Here is a 26,778-nt window from a genome sequence, read left to right on the forward strand (position 1 = left end):
GGACGAAGCCAAGAAAGAAACATAGAAACATTCCTCCATCTCTATCTCTCTCTCTCTTTTTTTTTTTTTTTTTATCCTTTTCCCGTCAGGGTTACCACCCTCTCTCCCCACTTCTATGGAGAGGTCTGAAATCTCACTGAATCAGCAATTGTGAATATTATCTATGCTGTTAATGGTTTGCATCTTTTTGCATCAAAGGGTAAAATCACTTAGGGACACACACACACACACTGAAAAGATCATATACAATAACGCATCCAAGCAGGGAAAAAAAAAAGAAAAAGGTTGTAATGCTTATGAATTCCAGATGATGACTCTTTAAATCCCCGAGAAGGCAGTGAAATTGTTTGATTGTTCTTGTTAATTATTGGACTTGTCCCAGTATCAAATATTTGTAGAAGATAAGACTTCCCTCGTGGAGATGAATAATAACCGAACTTGCTCTTCTTTGAACAATTTGGCTCGGGGTGCGCGTAGCTCTGCGTTTCCCACTCTCGGGCTGACACCCCGTCCAGCCGGCTTCGCCGCCTCCTCAACGCACGTGTTCAAAACGCTCAATTAAAAATAAAAGACCCCGTTAAGTAAACAAGAGAGAGAGAGAGACCGAGACCTCTTACTTGCAGAGCGCGACTTTATTACCAGCGGAGGTTGTCTCCGTGTCGCCGTCGTGTCCCCCCCTCCCCGGGCCGCGGCCGCCCGTCGCGCCGCTTCTTGCCCCCACCCCGGGCGCGCACCCCGACGGCAACGGGCTTGTTCCCCAACAGCTGGTTTAAGCGCGGGCAGAACGGACGCCCGCCGAGAGGAAAATACAACCTCCCCCCGCACACGCACATCCCCACCCACGCGCGAAGTCCCGGGAGCGGCCGGTCGGGTCCCCCGCGAGCCGGCCCGGGACACGGCAGCGCTCACCCGGGGAGCGGCGGGGGGTGATGGCGGAGAGGAGGAGGAGGAGGTAACCGGGGGCTCCGGGCGGGGGGCAGAGGCGGGTTGCGGAGCCAGGCGCAACGCTGGCTGCCCGCCTGCCGGGGGGAGCGGTGACACAGCAGGGGGCTCCCCCGGCCCCTCCGCCCCGGGGGACGGGTCTCGGGCTCCGCGGCGGCCACCCCACCCCGGGTGGGGAGCCCGCAGGCCGCCGCCGCGCGCCCCACTCGCGGGACCCCACTCGCGTCGCGGGGGTGACAGCGACGGGCTTCAAACCCGCCGCCGTTTTTTAGGAGGAGCGCGGGGCGGCGTCTCGTCGCCGGCCCCGAGGGGAAGGGCGCGGGGGAACCCCCAACTTCGGATTCCCCCCTCGGGTTCTTGCGCACGCGTGGGGGCTGCGCCCGGCCGGGGGTCCTGGAGATTGAGAGAGGGAGCTGAGGAGGGGGGGCTGCGGCCGGCGTCCCCACGGGTGTGCGTGCGGTCGCGCCGGTGTGACAGGGGCTGCCGGTGCAGGAGGTGCCAGCGGACACGCACACGCCCACGGACACGCAACTCCCGGGTGTTTACTCTTCGCAAAGAGCGGGAGGGGCGGGGGGAGCCCTCCTCGGGAAGGGACCCGGTAGCGACGTCTCGGGGACACGCCACAGCCCCGATCGGTGAATAAGCTCCCAGCGGGAGGAGGGGAGGGGGGCAGGAGGCGGAAAGGGCTTGGTGCCCCCCGCCGCTTTGAACCGCTTGTTCAACCGGCGGAGAGTCGCCCCCTCCCTCCCTCTCCGAGGGACAGTGATGATGATGCTGATGATGATGATGATGAGGGCGGCGATGGCCGTTCGCTGGCTCGGCGGGGGCGTCACTACTTACCGTCAGCCGCCCCGCCGCCGCCGCGCAGGGCCGCCCCGGGGCGGGCATCGGCAGCCGGCGGGAGGAGGTCGGGACTGCTCGGAGGCAGCCCCGGCGCGTCGGGGAGGGGGGGGACGGGACTCCCTGCTCAGCCCCCTCCCCGCGGCCGCCACCTCGCCTTCCTCCTCCTCCTCCTCCTCCTCCTGCCTGCCGGGGTGCCGGCGGCGGCCAGGCGCGGCGCGGCGAGCCTCTCCTCCCCCATTGTTCCCGGTCTGCCTTTCCCTCTCCTGTTGTGTTTTTTTTTTTTTAATTTTTTTTTTTTTTGCCTTTTGTTATTTGCACTCGCATTGTGTTGTTTGTCTCTGAAGCCGCCTCATGACCAGCACAGGGATTTCACCTCGTCCTTGAGAGACAGAGCGAGAGAAGGGGGAAGGGGCGGGGGGGGGGGAAAGGAGGGGGTGTGGGGGGGAGAGAAAGGAAGAGATCACCAAACACCCATCTCCCGGTCCCTCCCCGCACCTCTGCCTCTCCCCACCCCGCCACTGTCTCACTTAGCACCCCGCGCCCGGAGGAGACATTGCAGACAGCGGGTAGGTGCGCGACCGCCGCCGTTTTAACTTTCTTCCTCGCTGCGGCCGCCGCCGGCTGCTGCCGGGCTCCGCGGGGCTCCCCGGGCGGCGGCGGGGGCGGACGGGCCCCGGCGAGGGGCAGCGCGGGGTGGATGGAGGAAGAAAAGGGGGGAAAGAAGTGGGGAGGGGAAGAGGCGGCGGGGCCGGCTGACAGCGCGGCCGGGCGCTCGCACACCTCCCGAAGTTTGGCACAACTTGTCACGCCCCCCCCCCCCCCCTTCTTCTTCCTCCTCCTCCTGCTGCCGCTGCCGGGGCTGGGGGCGGGCGGGGGCGGGCCGGCCGCCGTGCCCACGCGTGTGTTGTGGCGGGGGAGCCGCTGCTCCGCGCCCTTGCCCGGGCATGGCTCAGCCCTCGGGATCCCGGCGGAGCCGGCGGACAGGAAGCTTTAAATTATTGTAAATTGCCTCTCGGTCCGTCCGTCCGTCCGTCCGTGCGTGCGTGAGTGGAAAGCGGCGGCCGCCGCCGCGCCGCTGCCGGGGAGGCGCGCAGGGGCGAGCCGGGGCGCCGGGCTGCGGCCGCGGGGCGCGGGGGGCAGCGGGAGGGAGGGACACCGGGGGCGGGGGTGGGGGGGGGACACGACACGACGAGGCTGTTTACATCTCTCTGCGAGGCATGTCCCTCGCTTGTGCCGGAGGAGGGTGACTCCGCGGAAGGGGCTGAAGGCTCTGGGATCACTCATTTCGGCTGTTTTCCCCTCAAAAAAGAAAACGGGTCGTGGGGGAAAAAAATGATGTGCGGGTGAGGGTGGGGGGCGCGGCCGCCCCCTCCTCCCCGGCGGCCCCCGGCCGGGCTGGCGCTGGCGGTGGGAGCGAGCGAGTGCTGCCTCCTCGGAAAAGTTAAGGGACTTTATTCCAGCCCGAGTGCGGTCCTAGAATAACCGGAGCCGCTCGCCGGGAGGAACGTGATCGGCTTTTCCCTGGGGATGGCATGCTGCCTCAGCCCTGTACTTTGGTCAAGGGTAGAACCAATAGCAAGCTGTGGGATTTTGGGTAATAAGTGTGGGAATCTGCAAGAGGAGTAGGTCTAAGAGTGATTTGTTTTCGTACTGCTCATGAATAATGGCCTCTAGCTTTTTTTTTTTTTTTTTTTTTTTTTTTTTTTAAACCAGCAGGCCAACGAAATAGGCACGTGGGAGATTTGTAGGCGTTCAGCATCGCGATCATCAACAACAACAACAATACAGTAGGGGCGTCCAGGAGGACGGTGTCTGACGAGAACTATTTTCTTTGAGCGGCTAGTGTCGCACGCTGGCACAGGTAGCTTTTGTTATCGTTGCTACCGCTTACCCCTTGCAAAAGGAAAGCCAGCAATATCCTAAAATTAGGGAGGAAGTCTTTCGGTTTTTTTTTTTTTTTTAATGGAGGTCTATTTTGCTCCATTTCTGTCAAAGAATGGAATATTAACTTCAGTTCAAATTTAAAAAGGAAGTTTGATTCCAGCTGTAGAACTGTAAGATAACGTGTCCTGGCTTTCCTCCTCCCCATTTAAATACAGCTAGCTGGCTGCAGCCTTGCTGAAGTGAACCCCTCAGATTAAAAAGCAATTTCTTATAAATGAGGAGCCAGTACAAGAGTTCTTCATCAAAATATTTTATCACCTGAAACTTACCTGAGAACAGCTACAAATATCTGCTGCTATTTTTATATCCTCTTAATCCTTCCCAGCGCTGTAAAATACATTATTGCCTCAGAAATGAATTCATCATCTTGCAAAATGCACTGTTTACAAATATTAAACTGGGATTGCAAGGGGAGATATTTTTTTATTTATTATTATTTAGCTACAATACCTGGTCAGGTTATAGCCAGCTTTGTTTTATGAGGTTTCTCCAGCTGAAGAGGGAAGGGCTGGCATCGATGTGTTGCATTTTGCAAGTGGCTAGCATGTCTATTCTGACATGATTTGAACGCGAGAACCCAATAAACACGTGGAAATCTCGCAGCAGAGCTTTCTCGTTGAACTTGAAAGTGTTTAGGTTGCGAGTTACACTGTAAGGAGTACAAGACTTGAAAGCTGCAAGTGTCTTATGTAAACAGATGGACATTTGAGATGCATTGACTGTTTCGAGTTAATTCGGTTAACATGTGGGTGCACATGTATTTAATTTAGCCTAGTATAAGTTTTTGTAAGCAGTGGAAGCTAATACATGCTGCTTAGAAATAAAAGCGAAGCATGTGAATTTTGCCCATAGACGTGTGAGCTCCAGCTGTAGAGGTTCTTAGGGGCTGCCGGCGTCCTCTTGCCGTGATCTCGTAGTACCAGGTGAGAGTTAACAGAGCACTTACCGTTTTTTGCTCAAGTATGCAGGTAGCTTGCTAATGAATTTTGAAATGGTGAGGTCTCTGCGCTGAGAAAATATAAAAGCGCTTAAACTACGTCTTGCTGCACCTTTATCTTACGTGCTGCTTGCCAAAACCAGTTAGGTTGAGCAATATCATTAAACTGTCAGATGGCTTGTTTACAATGGGATAGTTCCGCAGCGTTCGGGATGAAGAAACAGCAGTTTTCTTTTACTCCTCGTAAAAACGTACCGCTGCGTTCCAAGAAGGTTTGCAAGTGGCGTAGCTAACTAGCGCTGCATAAAGCGATAGGAGGAGATTGAGACTTGGCATCTCTGGCAGCGCTGCTGTAATGCAACGTGTGTACAGGAGCTTTGTTTCTGCCTGCAGTTCATACTTACCCTGGTATAAAACACTGTGATGTTGGCATATGGATGCACCAAAAAAATTGAGCGTTTGTTGAAAAATAAGAATTCCGGCGTTTAGGAGAAAGTAAATGAACAGTCCTTCTAAAAATACAACAGTATGCTAAAATATTGCCAAAGCACTGCTGTGACGCTGTTGTAAGCTGTCATATTTTTTGACCATTATAAATAGATTAGTATTATTATAAGGATTTTTTTGCTGTTAGCAAAGAAGTTTTTTTTCCTGTTTTCTACATAAGGATCCTCGCACGTCCCCTGAACGGGCAGGGCCGTGCTCCCACTGAAAGCGGTGGGAGAGTTGCTGGTGAGGAAGTGGGCAACTGGGCCTTGCACGCTGGGAGCAGCCCTTGTAAAGCTTTAAAGTCTCCTGTATTCTTAAATCATTTTTTTATAACCTCTTTTGCTTATATTCTCCATTTCTTCAAGACGTTAGAGATGGTCCCGTTCATCACTCATGATATATATTATTACTATGTAGTCAAGTTCAGATCCAGATTTGGTTTAGACCGTACGAATTCAAGCCTGAAACAAGAATGAGCTCCTCTTTGGTGGCACTCAAGTTTTGGGGGCTTTGGGGAGTTTTCTTCTTTTTTCATGGTGTGCTCAGACCAATTCTGAAAGTTTCCTTTTGGATTTGTGACTGAACTGTAGGAGTAGGGAAGTTTGAAGCCAGATCTCCTTCCCTTTGTGAAATTTAGTAACAGATAAGAACATTTGGGTCAAGACCAAAACATTAGATTCACATCGTACTGCTAGTTATGCCCCAGTTACACCTTCTTTGGACATCGTCTGGAGAGCGGAGGTTGCAGGTAAAGTGGATTTCCCATGACTTAAGTACAGTCTGTTAAAGCAGCTGGAGTCCACGTGGTGCTTGCTCCACTGGTGGACATCCTAGATAAGCGTAAGATGATCATTCTTGCACTAGCTTTCCCCATGTCTCTGGCCTCTCCGAGCCACAAACATCTGTGTCTGTGAACACAGAGGCACAGGCACGTACACAGTACGTTCTGTATACGTAAAGTGCATTATCTGAACAAGTTTTTGTTTCTTATGGAGCACACCTCCTTTCTGGTTGCACACGTTTCTTGTCAAGGAGACCATATGCTTCATGACAGCTTGAGGAGGGTCTCTTCTAATATTTCTCACGGCTTTATTTTCTGTCTTCTCCAGCCTCTCTCTTTTCGTTTGAGCTGCAAGCGTAGATTGAAACTCAGGTAATATACAAGAGGATCCTTTAATATTGGCTATTTTCAGAGGCACAAAGGACAATTACTTTCTCTTCCTACTAACCTCCTGCTGGCTTACTAGCTGCTTGGGAGGCAGGTGATTTTAAGAATGCCACTTTACCCAGTGCATCAAATAGGGAGCAAATCTTTGCTCACCAAGATCCCAGTTCCTACACCCCCTGGTAACGCCAAAAATTGAACTTGAGTGGCCCAGAGCGCCAGCTCCTACTGTGATGACTCATACAACCATCAGCACTTTTTAGAGTTAAATTTGATCCATTGGCCCTGAGCAGTGCTGCAATTGCCAGCTAAAAGACCCTTCATTGAATTGTCCTTTAACCAAAGTCTTCCCCCCCCCCCCCCCTTCCTGTTTTTCTTTTAAATAAAAAGAAATCCTGGTGACAAAGCTAAAGTGTATTCTGTGATTATTGTTTAAAGAAAAGAGTATTTACCTATATTTCATGGAAATGAATTGCCTGAAAATTGCAGGTCAAAGTTATTTTGTAAGGGTAGTATTCTTCACTACTGCAAAATCCCCTCAAGAAAAAAGTCTCCCACTATTTAAATTATATACTTATGTACGAGTATTCGATCCTTTGAATGGTTATAGTTAAAACACATGGGAGAGTCTGTACTGTGTTAATACTAGTCTGATAAAGGACACTGAACACTTAAACCCATCTTTTCGGTTTGTCCTGAGAGAAACTGAGCAGGCCGAACTGGCCAGTGCCATTTGGTGACATTTTGAACCTTCCGCAAGGAGCATAGTTTTACAGAACACAATCCAAATAAAACCACATCCCAGAGGAGTGATTTCCATTGTAGTCTCCTGGTCCCTGGGAGGGTGGTCCAGGTTTTACTTGAAATGAGTCTAAAAGGTCTTGGGAAAGCTGATGTCTTGTTCAGATTTGCTCTACATAGGGTACTTGCCTTTGCTATTCAAAGCCTGGGGAGATGCTTAAGGTATACTGGAATGTTAGTAAAATTGTATTTAAGGCCCTGCTTTTAGTGGCAGTGATGTTAATGTATTTAATTTAATTTAAAACCAGATTTTCAGCACGGACTTCTGGTTTAGGCAGGGTAGAAGGTGGGCTAGGACAGCAAACAACTGGTGGGACAGGGTGAAGTTGCCCGCTCATAGCTGGGCAATAAGGGCTCCTCCTGCTCTCAGAAGTTGCTTTGCTCACATTTTTGTGGAGAGGGGTCAAAATTCGGTTAAGCTTGCTCTGCTCAGAAGCGTTGCGCTGGCCCTGAAGCAGATGTAAAAATGGTTTGCAGTATCTTAAGTTTCTGTAGGAGATAGGTGAATACAACAGGTTTAAATGCGACTGAGTGCTGTGCTGTGTTTTGTAGCAGTCAGTCTAAAGACACATTTAATTAAACTGATTCAGTGTCTAAACTAGGATTATGGAGTCTACCTTTCACACTGCTATAAAATCCTGGCATGTGAGTGAGCTTTCAGTGTAATGAAAAGGGCTGGGGGACACAGTTGTAATCCTCAGCTAACCAATTAAAAGTTAATTTTACAGTCCATTTTAAAAAAAGAAAGCAAAATACCTGTTACATGGCTAAGTCAGTGCCTTTGGTCAGTGAATGGCGGAGTTGCTTTTCTTAGCTAGGAACACCATTTTAATGTCACAACCGACCTTCTAGCGGGAGACTAGTCCTAATGGACTGGGTTTATACTGAGAAAAATTGAGAAACCATTAGAGAAGAGAAGAAAATTAGAAAATGAATGGTTTTCAAGTGATTTCAGAGCAGACTGAATTAAAGGCAGATACTGACTTCTGCATTAAAGAATTCTTTACAAACACAGAAAAAATACCTGTTCTATAACGAAGTGATTCACCCACCAAATCACACGCCAGTGTAGTCTCCTCCTCCACTGACTCTGGAAGGAGCCTGAGGACACTGAGGTTTCCAGGGAAAGGGGGACATTGTGGCTCTTTGTGTGCCGTCCTTACGCGTGCATCCAGGAACATACAACTTGTGTTTTCACTGAAATGAGCTTGCTCCTTATGCCATGCAATTAAAGATCACGCTTCTCATGCCGGAATATAGGCAAATGCATAAATAGTAACAAGAAATGCAATACATGTGTCAATTATACTTCCGTTTAATAATAAATTGAACGCATCTGCTACGAAGGGTATGCAAAATATATAAGAAGCATATGCAGTCGCAGGAAAGTGAATGTGCTAATGCAATATCCTGCTTTATGAATTCAAATCTGGGAGAAGAGGGTGTTTAGTAGGAGATACTGTGCTCTTTGCTGTGCCTTTGATTGATTTTATATTTGTAATTGTATGCAGGCGGCCGCCAGAAGCAGGACAGTCTGATTCTGAGAAAACGAAATGATTTGTTCCGATTCCTGGGAATGCGAGTTTGTTTAGCGGCACCATGGTGCATTAAGTGCGTTGTGGTTGAGATTAACAGATGTAGGACAATTAATTAGTTCAGGTTTGTAAGTCATGCATAGATACTCGGTCAGTAGGCGCGCACGTAGGGCGAGCTTTTTAGTTCTCGATGAAACTTGTTGCTGAGATCGGTTTTGTGCCTCCTGCCGATAGTTAGAAAAGACAGAGCTGGAGTAGAAATACTGAAGTACTTGTCACTTCTGTAAAACGGTTTCCATTTGAAACCTGAAATTATATATAATGAGGCATTCCTATAAACAGGGTTGCCGTAGGTAAGTAGCAGTTTGCATGGGATGATGGAAGTTTTGCGACCGTAGAGGAATAATATTAATTCTCATGAGAGATTACAAATGAGTAAATGCTGATGAATATGTACAAATATGTATGTGCGGATTTAGTGCTTCTGAAAGGCAATTGACAGTTCTGGAAACTGAAGGCCTCTCTCTGCCAGGAAAGTGCCGGAGAGGAAAGCAGCGATATAAAAACGTGTGGGGTGCATCCCCAGCGTTAGCTGGGCAGCCCCTCCGTGGGGAGGAGGGGGGTCAGGTCTCCACACATTGGGGGCCCGCTGGGTAAAACACTTGCTTACAGGATTCTGGAAGCCGGCGTGTAGTAGACCGCTAACACATTTAAAACACATGCTTGGGAACTTCACGTGGACGCTTAGCTCCTCCCCCAGTCGCAAAATGCCGTTAAACCGGTGTCTTGCTTTGTATGAGGTGTTGTCTTTGCATGATAGCAATATGCGTGTGTTTATGAGGAGTGATGGGGGGTGGGGGGAGGGAAGTCAGGCAGAGCCTTGCGCCTTCTACTGCGTGTCCCGCAGTTCTTTTAAGAACTAATGCATTGTGTCGGTACAGAAAGTGGCTCCTAGTGAGAAGTAACAAGCTGAAATGGGGTAGAAAATGGAGAAACCAAGAGATTCTAATCCTTAAAGGTATATTGGAGGTAAAGGTGTGGGTACAGCGGCGTGAGGAGCAGCAGCAGTTCTATACCCAAGCACCTCTGCAATGCACACAAATGCAGCGTAAAGAAGGAGCAGTAAGAGGCTACGTGCAAGAGAAATGCTCTTGCGCAATAGTGTGAAGTTTTAAGAATGCAAGATTTTTCGTCTTGCTTTGCTTAGTTTTAAGTTCTGTGTTTTTATGTATGAGAAAAAGGAAAATGTTTACTGGTTTACAGCCTTATATAATTATTTTTATCTCAGCATGGTAAGTTTTGCTCCTTCTAAGCCTAAAGTGCTTAGAAATGTTTCTGTGCTTCACTGTCCATTTCTAATTAACTCAGAACATGGCACGTGAGTTGTAGAGGTGTGGTTTATGGCCCTGATTAAGAACAATATTTGAGTATAGGCTTAACTTCAGGAATGTGGCTTAGTTCATTTAAATTCAGCAAAATGTGAGTGTTTGCATAAGTGCAGTGTTCAGTTAGAAAAATGAGATTTCAATGCAGCCGAAGTCCCATTTTTGAAGGCAGCACAGACAGTGCCCTGTTGACCTTCAGAGTCCCCCGGGTGCCTAAGTCACTCTAATGAAGGGAAAAAATTAAATAGAAGTTGGTTTCCTAAGTTACCTGTGTTGTTAAATATTACTTGTCTGCTGTGACAAGTGAGTGTGAGAGGTGTCTTCTAGGAGCTCCAGAGACTGTGGGATTTACGTGGATTCCAGTTTTACGGAATCATGTTGAGGGCATTTTAAATGGTTAATAGTAGCAGAGATGAGCTTCTCTAAGTCCTCATACAGTTTTGTTTTCTTTCATAGCACCAGGGCTGTTGGTCAGGTTGGACCTCAGGTGGTCATCTGGTGAGGCCACCTGCGTGGGGCAGGACTGGTGCCAGCAGAAGATCAGGTCAGCCATGATTTTGTCTAGTTGAGGCTTGAAAACCTTCATGGATGGAGATACCGCAACATCTCCAAGCAGCTTTTGGGTTGTTTTGGTGCGTTGTCTTTCTCTGATTATATTTCAGTTTGTGTTATGTTGCGGTTAAGTACATCTGTGTTCATTTTATGATACTTGCTGGTCTTTTTTTCCTGGTTGATCCTAGGCCAGTAATGCGAATGTGTGTAGGATCTTTGTTTATAGTTTACACGCAAAGGCTAGCTTTAACCTAGTGAAGCTGATCCTTCTTGGCTCCCTCTGTTGATACAGAGAGAGAGGCTTCTGTAGAAAGTGTTGCAGAGCAAGAACTTCCATATCACCATTGACTGTCATGGGGACCACTCATCTCACTACACCAAAGTTGCCCTTGTGAGAGTGGAGCTGAAGACACAGGAGATAAGCACTATATGCCTGGTTTTGTGCCTGATACCGTCAGGGCAGGCTTTGCTATTTGTTTTAGTCCATTGATGTTAAAACCCTGAGGTGGTGAGCCTTCGGAAGCTCTAGCCACTTGAGCGTGCATCCACATGGGATTTCCAAAATTGCAGAAAGAAGTTCAGCAGTCAGTGTTCACTGGTGTTTAATGGGCTTGGGAACACAGCTGTTTCCAAATCCAGCTGTTTCAAAACAGAAAAAAACCCCAAACCAAAAAAACCTTTCAAAAATGAGTGAGACATTGACAGTTTCGCTATTAATTTCCTTTATTTAGTGGGACAAGATTTTGTCCTCTTTTTGCTGTTCAGAAAGTGTGGCGTTTTTTCAGTATCTTAATAGGTTTTGGTTCAGCCCCTTGTACGGTTTCCCGTGTAGAGCTTTTGTTTGTTTGTTACAGCTCCAGCTTTGGAGAGCAACGAGTGGGGTGTTTCTGTGGAGCTGTGGACTTCTCTTTATTGACTCAAACACACAGTTTAAAGAAAATGGGGATGTGTGTGGGGGAGGAAATGAAAGTATATTGTTTTTTATAAAGTATCACCTGCAAAGCGCTTTTAAATAAACCCCTATATAACCATGTATGGAGTTTTTTTCACTTGAAAGACACTATCTCCTTCTTCTAAACATTTGCACAGCAAAGTAATGCATTATTGCATTTTCATAAATAATTGAAAAGCAACTTAAAAGAAAGTAGGCCAACAGAAAAAAAAAAAAGAAAGTGTCGGTTTCAAATTTGAGAGAAGAAAAATATGTTTCCTTCTTGATAGCGAGTCAGTTAAATGTTATTAAATCCCATTCTCCCACCCCGACATGACCAAAGACAAATCTGGCAATTGACAGTTTCATTTAAAAGAGAGAGAAATGGGGAAAAAGGTTTTGGAAGGCTGAGTCTGGTTTGTTTTGTTTATTCTTTTTTTATTTTTTTTTTTCTTCCCCTTGGTAAGAAAGGCATTTGTGACCCCTTATCAGTTTGCAAGTGACTGAGGAGCAAATCTCTGGAGGTCTGCGTGTTGGCTTTTCAGCCCTGTTCTCCGTGCTGGGCTGTAATAATGCAAGCTATTTTAGAACTGTGCATACGTTAGTGTTCTGGCGCGGCATGATACAATAATGTGTGAAAAAGCATAAGATCACACCTTGGTGAAACTTGCAGATTTCCTGCATAATCCGACAGTGAGCTCTTGTCAGGTTTTGACTATATGTAAAGTGAGAATAAAGTTTCCAGAAGCAAAGCGCAAGCCTTGGATGCATTTTGAATGGCTGCGCAGGGATTTTGGCCCTGACGCGCTTACGAATGTGCCTGACTTTAAGCACGTTAGTCCCACCGTAGCCAACGGGCCTCCTTCAGCACTTAAAATTTGGCGCACGCTGTATAAGCCCTTCGCTGAATTGGAGCTTTATTTTTTGCTAGCGCTTGGAAAGATCAAAGAGCCAGTGTAAGTACCTTCTTAACAAACAATCAGTAAGAGGAGCAGTTTTCATGTAACATACTGGGTGATGCATCTGGCGACAGAAGCAGGTGTCACCGGTGGGAATGGTTTACAGCCACGGGTCTTGTCACCGGGCTGTTGGCACGTCGGTGCTGGGCTGGTGTGGCCGAGAGAGGACGGGCAGGCTGCAAGCGAAAACATATATGGATACAAACACTCTCAATGCAAGATGAGGACCTTTATTCCAGCAGTGGCTTTGCGTGGGCTCTGGCCATGTATTTGTGCTGGGCCAGAAGTCAGAGGGATGTTGGGGGAATTGCTGGGTGAGGTTCTGGCGCTGGGCAGGAGGCCAGACTGGCAGGTCCTAACGATCCTTTCTGGCCTGGACATCAAGAGATCGGTGATTGCCAGTATTAATGTGTTGCTACGTGGTGTTTTAACATCAGAGCTACTCAAAGAGTGGACCCTGTTCAGGTGAGCCCCAGCGGGTGTAAGCTTCGTGCGACTGATCCGTCCTCCAGAGGAAAAAATGTCAGCATGTGCATTCTTCCCCGCTTTCTTCCCGGATTTACTCCATCTCCTTTTATTTTTTATAACCAGTGCGTCTGTATTTTAAGTCACTGCCCACCATTTCCAAAATGTGTGATGCATTTGCTATGGATCTGGAATTTGGGATACTTTGATATAACTTCGTGTAGGTTTTATAGAAACACCTGACGTGTATGTTTAGTTCCTAAACACCTTCTGTGCTTGATTTATCCTCACAGGTTGTCAGGGTACTCAGATGACCTGAAACCGAGGAAGTGAGAGGGAGCTCAGCTGGCAAAAGTCTGACATCGAGTCTGACTGCGGCTCAAATTTGTTTTGCAGAGTTGAGCCCAGGCTGCGTAGGCGGTGAAGAAAGCCTTCTTCACCTTCGCCATTGTATCCAAAAAGCTCTGAGCAGCATAATTTTTTTTGCAGGTGATGAATAACCTAGTTAGCTCACATTGTTTCTATCCAGTGACGGTTCTCCAAGGAGGCATGGTGGTAATTTGTAATAGCATACTCAGGTTCAGGCTCAGTGGTGGAGGTGCTCTGGTGGTTCTTCGGTAGGTTTTCTCAGTCAGAGAAACCATGCTGTCAGCCATCTACCATGGCCCACCATGCACTAATTACTAATTTACATCAGATGCTACTGTTTAATATGGCTCTGCAGGTTGCCTTCTAGTGTAGCAGGCTCACAACTTTTAACCTAGCTGGATATTTTCAAGGTCCTGTGGCAATTGTGATCACCAGAGGCATGCAGATCTTGAGGTTAAATATATGGAGGATGCTCATAAGGCGGGGTCATTCTCTGTTGTCACAGAATTTCCTTTCCCTTTGGTTGCCTTGACCGGTGTCTCTTAAGGTATAAGGCCAGACCTGTCTGTCTCGGGGGAGTTTCTTGTATAGGTTGAAGGAGGGCTTTCTGGGCGGAAGACAGAGTCATTTTGTTGACACAGAACAGCATGCATCGTTGTTTGTGTTATTACTGGTTTACATTTTTTGTATTTGTAAGAACAGCATATTGATGGCTGCGTGTTGAAACTCTGTCTTTTAGTGGCTCATTTTCTTTCCGAAAAAGGAAGAAAGCTACATTCTTTCTAAGAAAAACCCGGAATTATATTGGAACAAGTACTAGTGCTGTGTTCATACATGATCAAATTCAGGAAGATTAGGGCACTGTGTATAAATTGCTTTCGTGTTCGTTGGGTTAGCAGCTGTCAAATAAGTGATTATAGACATTGGCAAAGCTTTTCTTTCCATAATCGCTGTGAAACAGGGATGGAAATGTAACAGATGCCACTTAATATGGACCAGCACCTAGGTTCTGTTTCTGGGTCTGCCTCTTTATTGCCTCGTGGCCAAAGTTTCTTAGCATCTCTTTTGCTTCAATTCCTCACTACTTGTAAATGGAGATAATAGTACTCTCTTCCTTTACAGGAGATTTCTGAGGCTGTATGTTAAATTGTTTGAGATCCTTTGATGAAAGATATGAAATATATGCAATAGCATTAATGATAAGATTAAATAGAATAACTCTGTTGAGATTGAGGAAAATTATTGCTCCTAGGTGAGCTTTGCTTTGCTGGGCAGTGTTAACCTTCTGCAGGAAATAATTTCGTCCGAGACTGTGTTGGGGTTTCATTTCCTGGGATTTTTAAATTTGTTATCTGACAAGGCTTTTTGATATCAGGCGCTACACTTGAAGTCCTGTTGAAGAGCAAATGAAGCGTTGTGATGCTATTTTTTGCAGCATAGGAGTCTATGGTGACTCATTGAGTGTTGGTAGTGCCTGTGACAGATTAAAAAAAATCAAATCAGTTACTCCCAGTGAGACGGATACACTCAGCCAGACCCTATTTGAGAATTATTTGCTGCACAGTTAAGACCAAAGTACACATCTTCCCCCTCCCCCCCGAAAGAATCCAGCTTATCATGAAATGTTTATCAGAGCCATATAAACATTTCTCGACTGCTGAATTTTGAAGGGAAATTCTTTCGGTCAAACATATGTATTGCAAGCAAAACTCTTCACAGATTTAAAAAAAAATACATAATTAGCTTGGTTACAGCCCTAATTATTACCAAGCATGCCAGCATCTGGCAAGGGTACGGTGATCTGGGAATTCACTGCTTGAAGCCATGGAACAAAGTGTTCTGATCCGACCCCAGGCAGCGAGTCCAGGACTTGAACTGGAATCTTCAGGAGCAGAGAAGTCTTAAGTGTCTGGAAAATTGGCCTGTTGAGTCACCACGCAGGCACTAAAACAAAACTAATTTTAAGCAGGTCAGAGTTCAGTGATTCCCTCTGGAATCTAATTTTTTTTTCCCTTAAAAAAAAAAGTCTCATGTTTTAAGTGAAAAGGGTCAAAGTTGATGCACTGCTACAATTTTTGAATGCTTTCCCTTAAGAACAGCCACCCAGGCTAGGATTAGCATGAAGGGCTGCTAGGCTGGCACTTCAGTGTCTGGGTTAAAAATATTTTAAAGCAGTAAATGCAGTCAGAACGGAGAGAGAGATCCCAGGGAGCCTTCCTGTTCAAAAATGTGCGAGCTCAGGGCAGCAACTGCAATGTAATTTAGGGCAGTATATGCTTCATAGCTTTGGAGAATATTGCCTCTTGTTAATGTTACATTGGAGGACAGTGGGATAGTAGTAATTTTAGAAAGGTGGAATTCCTGTTTGTTTTACATTGGAAACTTCAGAATAAATAAAAAGAAGCATCAATTGAGGAAGAAATGTAACTGCCGAAGCCCAGCGATGAATCCACCTCTGAGCAGACTATAGAAACGACAGGGGAAAGTGGGTATAGAAACATTTTCGTGGGAATGCAGCTGCAAAAGGAACTTAGCAGACAAAGGCAAAATCAGGTACGTACTTTAAAAGGCATGTGGGCAAACTTTTGTCTGAGAGCCCAGAGAGGAGCCTGCTCACATTAAATTACAAAATGTTTGGGGGGATCAAATGACACAAAGCTTGTATTGCTTTTCCATTGCTGAAGAAGTGGGGCTGTCTATAAGCAGGGATGATTCAAATAGCTATTTAAAAAAAACACAACCACGCTTGTGAGAGTGAGAGAGATTTTTCATTCCCATTCCTTTATTAAGATGATTTCCTTCTTTTTCCCTTCGGATCTTGCAGCGTTCCCTTTATATTTGCAAGTGAAAAGGACGGGGTCTGGACTACCTAGGGAAGCTTGAATCTGAACTCTGTTTGTGTCAGGCGTTGTGAGCTTGGCGATCTCTGTTTATCTCTTAGGAAATAGTCATGCTTGCACAACAGGGCAAATGCAACGCGCAGATGTCAGAACAGCTAAAACAAAGAGGACTGTCTAGGAAAAGCCATGCCAAAGCTAATGGCCAGAGTGGAGAAGCAGCAGCTAAGACTTCTGGCTTCTTTTCTTACCCATGCCTCTGCATGGCTGTAGGCAAGTCTCTAGGCCAAATGGAAAGCTCCTTATTCTTGGTAGTGAGTTGTAGCTCCTGCGAACTGTACCGTTGATAGGAGGATGTTTGTGGGAATGGTTGCTCATGTAGGGGTGCAAAGGTTTGCGCTCTGGTCATCGGTGCGGTAGTCAGACTGGTCTGCAAAACAATACCTATTCCACGGGTCTTCCCCTTTGATGTGCTAAGTGCGTGGCTTTTTGAGTGAAGGGGCTATAAAGCTTAAAATTTATTAGGAGAACCTCAGTCTGCCTTGCTAGTACGCAAAGTTATTGGAAGGCTTCTCCTTTGTATTCCCGTAGGTACACAGCGCACGGGGATTTGAACGGGAGGATGTGTGAGGCTCTGAGATCCAATTTGTCTTCCAGGTTACGGCAAGGCTCCATTTTTTCTCAGGCTTAACAAGTAGCGACCATAGTTTAGTAAATTATTTATTTAAATTTAGGGAAAACTTACTGACATGCAATTGCTTTTGCATTTAAGATCACGGTTTATAGCCCTTTGAAGTCTGCATGTTTGAAGGAAAAAGAAGTGCTTAGGATAAGCTGAACTTGAATTAAATCGTGTGGGCAGGTAACAGATTGAATTTGCGGTATGGCTCGTTTTGCTAAGGAAGTCAAGCAATGAGTAATGCTGGGCCGACTTGTATCACAACAGGAGGTGGTGTAGCTTTAGTGCAAGGTAGTGTGTCTCACTGAATCTGAATTACGGACCAGTTCTAACTTCAGGGATGATGATGGTTCTGAAGAAAAAAAAGTTCATTTATGATTTGTATAACTTTATGATTCACAGTTGTGAAGCTGTGATAAATCACACAGGTTTCCAGCCGTGATACTTTCATTTGCAGTGATTTGAAACTTGAAAATTACAAATTGTTTAAAGGTTTGGATTTATTTTTTTTTTTTCTTTTTGAACGATGTATTTCTTTTCACTAACATGTAACCCAGTGGAAACTTTGCAATAAGGAAGAATTTTAGGGAGCTGAGAGGCAGGATGTGTTTTAGATAGTTCCCAAATATAGTACTGATTTTTTTTGTTTGATCTTTGCATTAGTAATTCCACAGTTGTCCTTGTATCCAGCCCCTTTTAAATCTTCCCTTAGCGCAAGAGGGTTGCAGCCTGTGCATGCTGTGCTGATCCTTTTTGTTTAACTGGCGATGCTTTTGCACCCAAACTAGCTATCAGAATATGATGGGTCAACAGGATCGTTCTCTTTATCATGAAGCACACCTGAAATATCTGCTTAGGTAGCGCCTGTGAGTTCTCAGCAAATATTCAACCCAGTGGGGAGCTGCAGGACTCACCTCCATCTCCCAAGGGTTAACAGTAACCTACAATAATAATCCTGTGGCACAAAAGTGCTTCTTTTTATGCATTACCTATTTCCAGAGGCCTAATTTAGGTTTGGTATCAAAATGGATATCACAAACGCTTGAGCTTCCTGCTGAGAAGGAAAGTGCTACAGAGAGACTTCGTTCTCTGTTATTCTCATGGTGTCCGGGAGGGGTGAGGAGGCAGGGAAACAGTTGCTGATATCGGTAGCAGTGAGTATAAATAGTAGCGGGATGGGTTGCACAGGTAAAACAGTTTGACAGTATTGTTCCTGTGAAAGCCTGGCCTTTGCCTTTGGTTAGAATATATATATATGTGTGTGTGTGTAAATATACGCGTCTTCACATACGGGGCAAATTTACCCACCAACAAGAAAAAAAAAAGGTTATATTTTGTAACTTCACAAAAATTTCACCTGTCATTAAAGGAAAAGATTATTGCCATGGAGTAAAACGAAATGGTGTATTCTCGCCTAAATACATAGACAGCTACGCTCAAAGATCGGCACGCGTGTGTCCCTGCTCTCTCCGTGTACGTTTCATGCCAGATTCTGCTGTAGATCCAGTTGAACTGTTTTCATCAGTTACTTTCTTCAAGGATCTGTTTGTTGAATGTTTTCACATACAAAAAATCATGTTTGGATTTTTTTTTGTTGTTGCTGTTGTAAGAAGTAGAAACAAGGAAAACAAAAGCTGGATTTTAAAAAAAGAGATTTTTTTTGAGATCAGAAATGCTTACTGAGTTCCCAGATAGTTTCTTCCTCCCTGGTATTGATTTTCCAATGGAAGCACAGGTGGGGGGAGAAAGAAGCTTTTAACAAAACCTGAAAAATACTTGTGTTTCTGAATTTCCTGGCAGTTGCTTTTTTTTCCTGCTCTTTTGTCCCAAACTTGGTTATATCAAATTTGACCCAGACCTGTCCTCCTCCTTCTGCCTGCGCAGATGCCCTCAAGGATGGAGGAGCTCTTGCCTCGCAGCCTGCCTCCTGCCCTTCTGGACCAAAGGACAGCATGCTTTGGGTGGGAGGGAAGGTCCTGTTGGGGAAGCTATCATCTTTGCTCGGTTCCTGGGGTTTCTCATTGCTTTAGCCTGGCGGGCTCAGGTGCTGCAACGTGGATGTGGTAGATAGTGCTCACCTGATCCCCCAGCTTGAATGAGTGTAGGCATAGTGTTTTACATGTGAGGTCTGACTGGGCAGAACGGTGGGGTCTGGTGGGGAGAAGACAGGAGTCCTGACCAGCCCCTGAGGTAGGTCTTCCTTGGCGTGCTGGCCAGTCAGTAGGCCATCCCCGTTGGATGTACGGTGATGGAGCTCGGGGCTGCGTGTCTAAGTGTAGAGGCTTACGTGCTGTGGGAATGGAGAGGACAGAGCCAGGTCGGGTCTGACGGGATTTACTCAGTTGGTTTCAGCTCTGCACATGTAGGGTTGCATTGGTTTTGGCCTGCAGTCACCTGGTTGAGCACTGAAGTGGTCCTTAAGCAGAGCAGCATTTGCCATCCCGAGTGTAGTGGATGAGTGTATGGCCAAGAGCATGGAGAGCATGAGCTGCGGCCCCGCTTTGCCACTGAAGTGCTCTGGCGTGCTGGCTAAGTCTCTTGACCTTTTTTTCATCAGTTTCCTTGTGTTTAAGGACGTACAGACTTACCATCACACATGGGTGTTGCAAGAATTAATTAATTACCATTTGCATGGTTTTGAAGACTTATAACCCTAAATAAACAAGAACCTAATCAGTTATTTTTCTTCATATTTATACTATAGGAAAAATCTACTAATTTATTTCCAAGCGCGTGACACACAAAAACTATCTTCACACTTCTAAGTGGAGCTGGGGCTTGATGCCAACACTTTTTTTTCCTAGTGAGTATGGTATACTTGTACTCTCAGATAGAATGGTACAACCTTGCAGTTTCACTCAGGAGGTGGAAATTTTTTTCTTTTACTGCCTTTTTGTACTTACAAGCTGTAAATACCAGGTGCTTCTCTTCGGTCAGGTTCTTTGTCCTTGTGACTGCACCCATTGCCAATGTCCTTTAGCATGTGAACTTACTCCTTTGGAGTAGCTCTGACTAACTAGGAAACTATACGTGTTTTTTCCCATATGTTCTGCAGTCTCCTTATACATTAGTTCTGGGAATTAGGGAAGAAGAATGGAAACAAAATATAATGGGGATGCTTGTCACCTCTTACACTCTTGCCTCTTGTGTGTGGAGAAGCCCTTTAGTATGTGGGTTTGGGAAGGAGGAGTAACTCATGTCCCACACCTGATGCAACCCTACAGAAATGCCATACAGTGCCCTGGTTTACCGTAGAACATCTAGGCACAATGGGGTGAAGGAAATCGGACTTGGTAGCTGTCTCCGCATTTGCTGTCATAAGGGAGTTAAATCAGAGCTAAGGGGTTTTTTCTTTTGTGTTTTAATTTCCTTTGTTTTAAGAAAGTATTTTTTTTAAATGAAGTGGGGGAGGAGGGTAATATGCCACTGACATGCTTTGGGATCTGAGGCTCCTGTGGACCCCATAGGATGTCAATGGACTCATTAAGATTTAGCCAAGTTTTATGCATTATTCATAATATACATTCACAGCATGCACCCTAAAGACTGTCTCCTGTGAATGCTTAGTCAGAATCATTTGCATTCTGTATTATGGATCCATAATATAGAATATATTTAGCCACATTTTGTGTATTATCCTTTACGCATATTTCCAGCCTTTACTCTTCTGGCATACGCAGCAAATATGTTTAAACAATAGCATGCAGTTGTGTTTTGTCGCTCCATAAAAACTAATGCATAATAAGGACTCTGATGAAAATTAATTATTGCATAAGAGCAATGGACAGGCTTATTCCTCTTTTTAGCTTCAGTGACATTTTAAATTTACTTTTCTAACATGTTGAAGAAGTGTTTTAAATTCTGGGCTGATATTTTGTAATTTTTTTGTTTCAAATACGAACAAAAATCATTTTTGATGTGGAAGGTTGGCAGATGATGAAACATCAAATTGAAACTGAGATGCTTAATAATCATAAGAGTCGTTTGCTGTGAGTTTACTCTAATCCTACAAACATTATTTCTGCTGTACATGACAAGACGAAAGAGTCAACAAAACACCACATCAGAAAATTAATTCTCCTCCTGTCATCTGAAGCATTGAAGCTCCTCTGTTTTCTCTTTTCCTCGGCTGCCATTACACCATGGGGATTGGTCTGATCTCAGCTTTGCCACTGATCTGCTGAGTGGCCCAGATATGTTCCTTAGCACGCCTCTGCCTCAGTTTCCCCATCTATTACACAGAAATAGCAGAAATGGTGCTCCTTGAAATCCTGTATAGTAGCTGTCTACTTATATTTACTCCTTCAGCACCCCATCGCTGCTGATCAGGAACATTCCTGTGGGAAATACTGCTCTTGGGAGAAAACGCGATTTCTTTTGGGGCCAATTTGCAGTACAGTCAAGGAGGTACAAGGATTATCTTTCTTGTGCAGAATCTGTTAAGGGATCATTTTTATGAAGTGACTTCTGATTTGGGGACCATAAAAATATTTCTAGTTGCCAGTCCCTGCGCATTAGAACACCAGACAGGCAAGATCCAGGATCTTGTAGCATCTTTTGCAGATCCGTTTCCTTTGTGGAGCAGCCCCTCTGTATATTCAGGAAGACATAGGGAATGTCAGCCTTTCGTCCCTTTCCCTGTTCAAGGAGGTGCTACAAGGTTGTACAGGTAACAAAAAAGCTGTTAGTATGGTGATGTTCTTGTCTCAGGAGCCTGTGTCACTGTGGGCAACAGTGGTTCCTTGAGCCTAAATACAGACAATATGCACAAAGGATATCAAGTGACTTACTATGTCAAGTTTTTTGCAAATGTTGTAATACCTGATGAAAAGCCAATGCTTATCAAAATACTTAAAAAAAAAGTCTTGATATCACGTAAGATTGAAATGTTTTTCCCATTGTAGGCTTAACAGGAGAATGTTTTGGCAAAGTACAGTTGGGAGGCAAATAGTTGGTATAAAATGAGTTCAAAATCCTAAGGATTATTTATATTTACTTTTTTCCACTCGTTCTGCAAGTTTACCTTTAGGCAACGCTTATACGTACATGCCCTGAAGATACGATAGAGGAAGGATTTTGCTGTGGCCTAAGCAAAGTGGAAACGTGCTATCCTTTGGTCCAAAACTGACTGTCGAGCTCTCAGTAGAGTAACATCTAAAATATAAACATTTTATTGCCTTTCTGATCAAAAGAGATGACCAGTTTTTCCTCAAAATTTTTCACAGACCAATTGAGAATTCCAAATTTGTTTATAAATACATGTATTTTGTGGCATGCCATGGCTGTTACTTGTTCCTTTTGTTTACATAGCAATTGACAGTTCATGATGTTTAAGTCTGATTCATAGAAGCAAAATATTTCTTTTTTCTGTTCTATAAGATGTAGTGTACTGTACTTGGCACTGGTGAGGCCCCACTTTGAGTACTGTGTCCAGTTTTGGGCCCCTCACTACAAAAAAGACATGGAGGTGCTGGAACATGTCCAGAGAAAGGCAATGAAGCTGGTGAGGGGTCTGGAGAACAAGTCTGATGAGGAGCGTCTGAGGGAACTGGGGTTGTTTAACCTGGCGAAAAGGAGGCTGAGGGGAGACCTTATCACTCTCTACAACTACCTGAAAGGAGATTGTAGAGAGGTGGGGTCGGTCTCTTCTCCCGAGTAACGGGCAATAGGACAAGAGGAAACGGCCTCAAGTTGTGCCAGGGGAGGTCAAGATGAGATATTAGGAAAAAGTTTTACACCGAAAGAGTTAGTCAAGCATTGGAACAGGCTGCCCAGGGAAGTGGTGGAATCACCATCCCTGGAGGTATTTAAAAGACAGGTAGATGTAGTGCTTAGTGATATGGTTTAGTGGTGGTTTTCATCAGCGTTAGGTCGATGGTTGGACTCAATGATCTGAAAGGTCCCTTGCAACCTAGGCAGTTCTATGATAGTGCAGTGTGGTCCTTGTCTATGTGTAATGTAGTAATAGTCTATGCAGAGTATAGTATAGTAATAGTCTGTGTAAAGTGTAGTAATGTAAAGTAAGGAGTAATCATTGTAGAGGGAGTATTGGCTTTGAGAGCAAACTTTCTTGGATGTGTTGTATGGTGGCTTTATGTGCAGTGGAGCAAAGCTACCTTTCCGTCTTAGTTGCTTGTGTTACTGTTGCATACAGGGGACGGGAAAGAAAAAGGGAAGGTATGGGGCTGAGATCCAGGCTTCCCCTCAGCTTTGTGCTGAAGTTTTTCTTGTTATCTCCCTTGAATCTCGAGCTTGCCTTCCATCTTCTCTCCTATTTCCCTCTCCTCCCCATCTCTTTGCATAGCCCTGGCACTTCTCTGCTGCACCCTTTCCTCCTTGCTTTACCCTGAAAGCTCCAGCATAAAACCCAGACTAATATATGCATCAAAAATTATTAGCTTGGTCTCTGCTGCATGCTGCATGCTTACGGGACTGAGATTGTTGGTCCACCTCACTAGTTGGACATCAGCATCTGAGACCAGTGAGAACATATTTTTTCCCATTGCAAATCAACAGGACAGGAACATAAATGACATGCAAAAATCCAAGACATCAAAATACCCCTTTCAGATTCACAAACATGCTATGTATAAGCCTAACTTCTGAGATTTTCTTTTGTTCTCGTGAACACCGTTTACATTTGAGCAAATGCAAATTCATTTCCACTTTTGATACTCTGGAAGCTGCTTCTGTAAAGTGAGTAGAATGTTCCCTTTAGTCATAGAATCAGAGAATCGTTATGGTTGGAAGAGACCTGTAAGATCATCAAGTCCAACCGTTAACTTAGCTCTGCCAAGTTACCACTAAACCACGTCCCTCAGTCCATCCCAGTTCAGGTCCCAGCACTGCGTGTACGACACCTCGGTCTCCAGAGCATTTGGCAGTTCTGCTCCGTCTGTTATTCTTTTCAGCAATTTATATTCATATTGTAAAATGTGCGGTAGTGCAATAGCATGGGTTTTGTTAGTGTTATTATGCTTACAATGTGGAAAATAAAGAACTTGCTTCCTACTGTTTAGCGAAATTTCTAGGAAATTCCTAGCAGTTTTATCTAATATTTGCAATAGGTGGCTTTATCTTTCTAAATGATTTCTTCAGTGAACAGCTGTTTAAATAGGAACTAGGGGACATAGAAAATGAGCATTGTACATTAGCTGGACTCACAAGGGACGGTAAGAGAAGGGTTTTCTTTTCCTGTGCTAATCTCTGTACCTCCATGGTAGTATCTGTCCTAACAGAGTGCCTCTATACCTGGTTTCAATTCAAGGCTTCTCAGGTACTGTGTTACCATTATGAATAATTACACTATAGAAGCAGTGGTTTGAATGCTTAGATTTTAAATGGGTTTCGCTGGGTTGCCTACTGTATTGTCATTCCATTTTACAGGTGGAAAGGTTGTGGGTTTTTACTGCTGGCTCAATTCATCAGAGGAAAGCCAGACTTTCCAGTTAGCTGATACTATTGTTCACTTTGTTCTCTTGGTGTTCTCTCTGCCCTTTGTCCAAAATCATCTGCATAACATTTCTGTCCATCTGTAGTGTTAAAAAGTCTACAGTCAGAACCCTCATGCATGGTGGGGTTTTAAAAGTAATAGACTCTGATTTCCTTTTTATTAGCCCTGGTTCTCAGCGTTTATAGTTCAGGATCTTGAACTATACAACAGTAAAATTCAGTGCTTTAAAAAAAGAAGCTGAGGTTTTCATGCAATCACAAGCTTTAAGGAAAGCACCAGGTATTCCAAGACAACAGAAAAAGTTCATGGGTATTTGCAATCCTGGAACTTCCTGGAATGCACGATTAAAAGGGGCCACAAAGACTCTTAGGTTGTGTGTTCCTCCCACACAGAAGATCTTTCACCTTGTGGTGTTTTGTGGGGTGCATAATATCCAAAGAAGAAAGGTGAGACTGTGCCTCTTATACCCCCATTCTCCATACAGTAGAGTTGGAAGCGGAGGAATACTCAGAACAATGAACTGTGTTTAGTGGAGATAACACCATCAGATTGTTCTTTCTGCTTAGGTAAAATTATCAGAGGAATAATTTCCCCCAAAATTTAATTGAAGGAGAGGTGCAAATTTGCACAAATTTCTGTATTGGGCATTGCTCAGCTGCTTTGACAGACTCTGAAGACCTGTGCCTTAGAAAGGAGTATTCCTCATCAGTGCTCTAAATCTGGCCCCTTCCACTCATCTTTGCTTTGTTCTTGTACCATCAGGATGGCAGGGAGTAAAGACCCTTCTCTCCTACTTCCCTATTTCCTTCCTTATAAGAGCTGGCGAAATCAGCCTTGCTCAGCCAGCAGGACTCTTCACCTCCCAGTGTAGACAAGGCTTCTTCTATATTCTGGGTTTTGTTTTCTATCTGAAATACTTAGATCGCTGATATGGCTCTGTTCAGAAATAGTTTTCTCTCCTGTTTTTCTGTAACATTTTCTGTACGCATACAAGTTTCTCCTAGGAATAATACCAAAATTCCCCCCACCCCTTTTCTGGTGGTCACTAGTAAGGCTTGAAGTCACGTTGGGGCTTGCTGTCCTTGCCAGGCTGTTACTTCACCTCTGTTGTGTCTCATCCTTGGCCCAATTAGCGTGCCCATTATTTGTTCCCAAGTTTAAAACCCTTAACTTTCTTTTCACCATTGTCTCACTTTTGCCAGTTTTGCAGCAGTGGCACTTGCTCTGATCTTATTAATTTCTCTTAGCACTGAAACCATTTTGTAGTGATGGATGCAAAAGCGAAGACAAGAGTTTAGAGCCACATTCATTCATCTCTGTGTTATTTTAATGCTAAATCTCAATGATAAATATTAGTATTATATTACTGCTGATTAAAATGTACAAGAAAAAAGAGCCTTTTTTTGAAGATCAGCCTATTTTACCGAGTAGAGGGGATGAGAGTCTTGCTGAAAAGGGTAAAAGACGAGGAGCCTGGTAGGTATGTCCATTTTAAATGTGTGCCATGTGTGCTGAGGGTGACTTGGTTCACATAGAATATTTGCAGTCCAGTCAAAAATAGAACTCATAACTTGCATGCTTGTGCTTCCTCAGTCCAGTCCCTTTAGAAACAAATCTCCACATTACTTTAAAAGAACAGAACTGAAACATGACCGCTGGAGTTTACATCAGTTGCCTGGTGATCTAGAATGAGAGTGAGGAGGAAAGGCAAGGGACAAAAATTGGGACAATATACTGGGAGGCTTATGCAGGTGTTACGAGTGCTGTACCTGCCCTGCCGTGTAGGACTTTGACCTTCATGAGTGTCGGTCCAGCATCTCCTGTAAGTACTGGATTAATACAAATATTTCAAAACTAGTGGTAGTATAGTTAGGATGTATTACTGTAGTTCACCAGAACTAGGGTAAATCTAGTAAATATCTAGTAAATACATAGTAATATCTAGTAAATAAGGTAAATATCTAGTAAATAAACTGCAGACAATTGCAGCCTTGGTTGCAGCTGGCTTGTTTCCTAAATATTAATACTAATACTACACTGAGAAAGTAAAACAATTTAAAAGAACTGGTTGGAAAATCTGTACAGGTGTAAAAGTTAAGCATATGGCAGTGCGGAGATTGCCAATGAAAATGACAGATGATTAACATTCATTAAAACTTTCAATTAACACCTTGAAAAATTCCATAAAATAATACTGCACGTAAATAATGTGTGATCTCTCCAAGCGTTCTTCTACCTGTTTGTAAGGGAAAGGAAGAGAGAGAGAGAAGAGGGGGAATGTATTCCAAAAGTACTTACTACAAAGATTATTTTAGGCCTTGGTTTGTTTTGGAGTTCAATGGTCTAGCGATGAATAAATCATATTTGAGCTGTCAGAATGGGAAAAGATTTGGCCTGGATAAAAGTTAGTTCTTATGTTCCCAAAGATGAGCAAAGATTTTCTTATCTGTATTTTTGTTGTGAGCATGAGAAAGAACCCGGGAGAAACTGCA

General features: G+C 44.8%; 1 protein-coding gene across 20 annotated transcripts in view; it reads left to right on the top strand.

The window, feature by feature from the left end:
* The first annotated feature begins 1,824 nt into the window (after positions 1 to 1,824).
* SOX5 (SRY-box transcription factor 5) overlaps positions 1,825 to 26,778 on the top strand; it is a 656,593-nt gene continuing 631,639 nt past the window's right edge. For 4 of the 20 annotated variants that reach the window (XM_074586204.1, XM_074586316.1, XM_074586286.1 and 1 more), the window contains exon 1: positions 1,825 to 2,351. The gene's annotated coding sequence lies outside the window, so the exon portion shown is untranslated. Of the gene's footprint in view, positions 2,352 to 2,646; positions 2,829 to 9,233; positions 15,871 to 26,778 lie in introns of those variants that run through there. The other 16 variants (XM_074586258.1, XM_074586325.1, XM_074586374.1 and 13 more) reach the window with 12 other exon arrangements.

The sequence above is a fragment of the Larus michahellis genome, chromosome 1 (assembly GCF_964199755.1).
Source record: "Larus michahellis chromosome 1, bLarMic1.1, whole genome shotgun sequence".
NCBI classification, from domain to species: Eukaryota; Metazoa; Chordata; class Aves; order Charadriiformes; family Laridae; genus Larus; species Larus michahellis.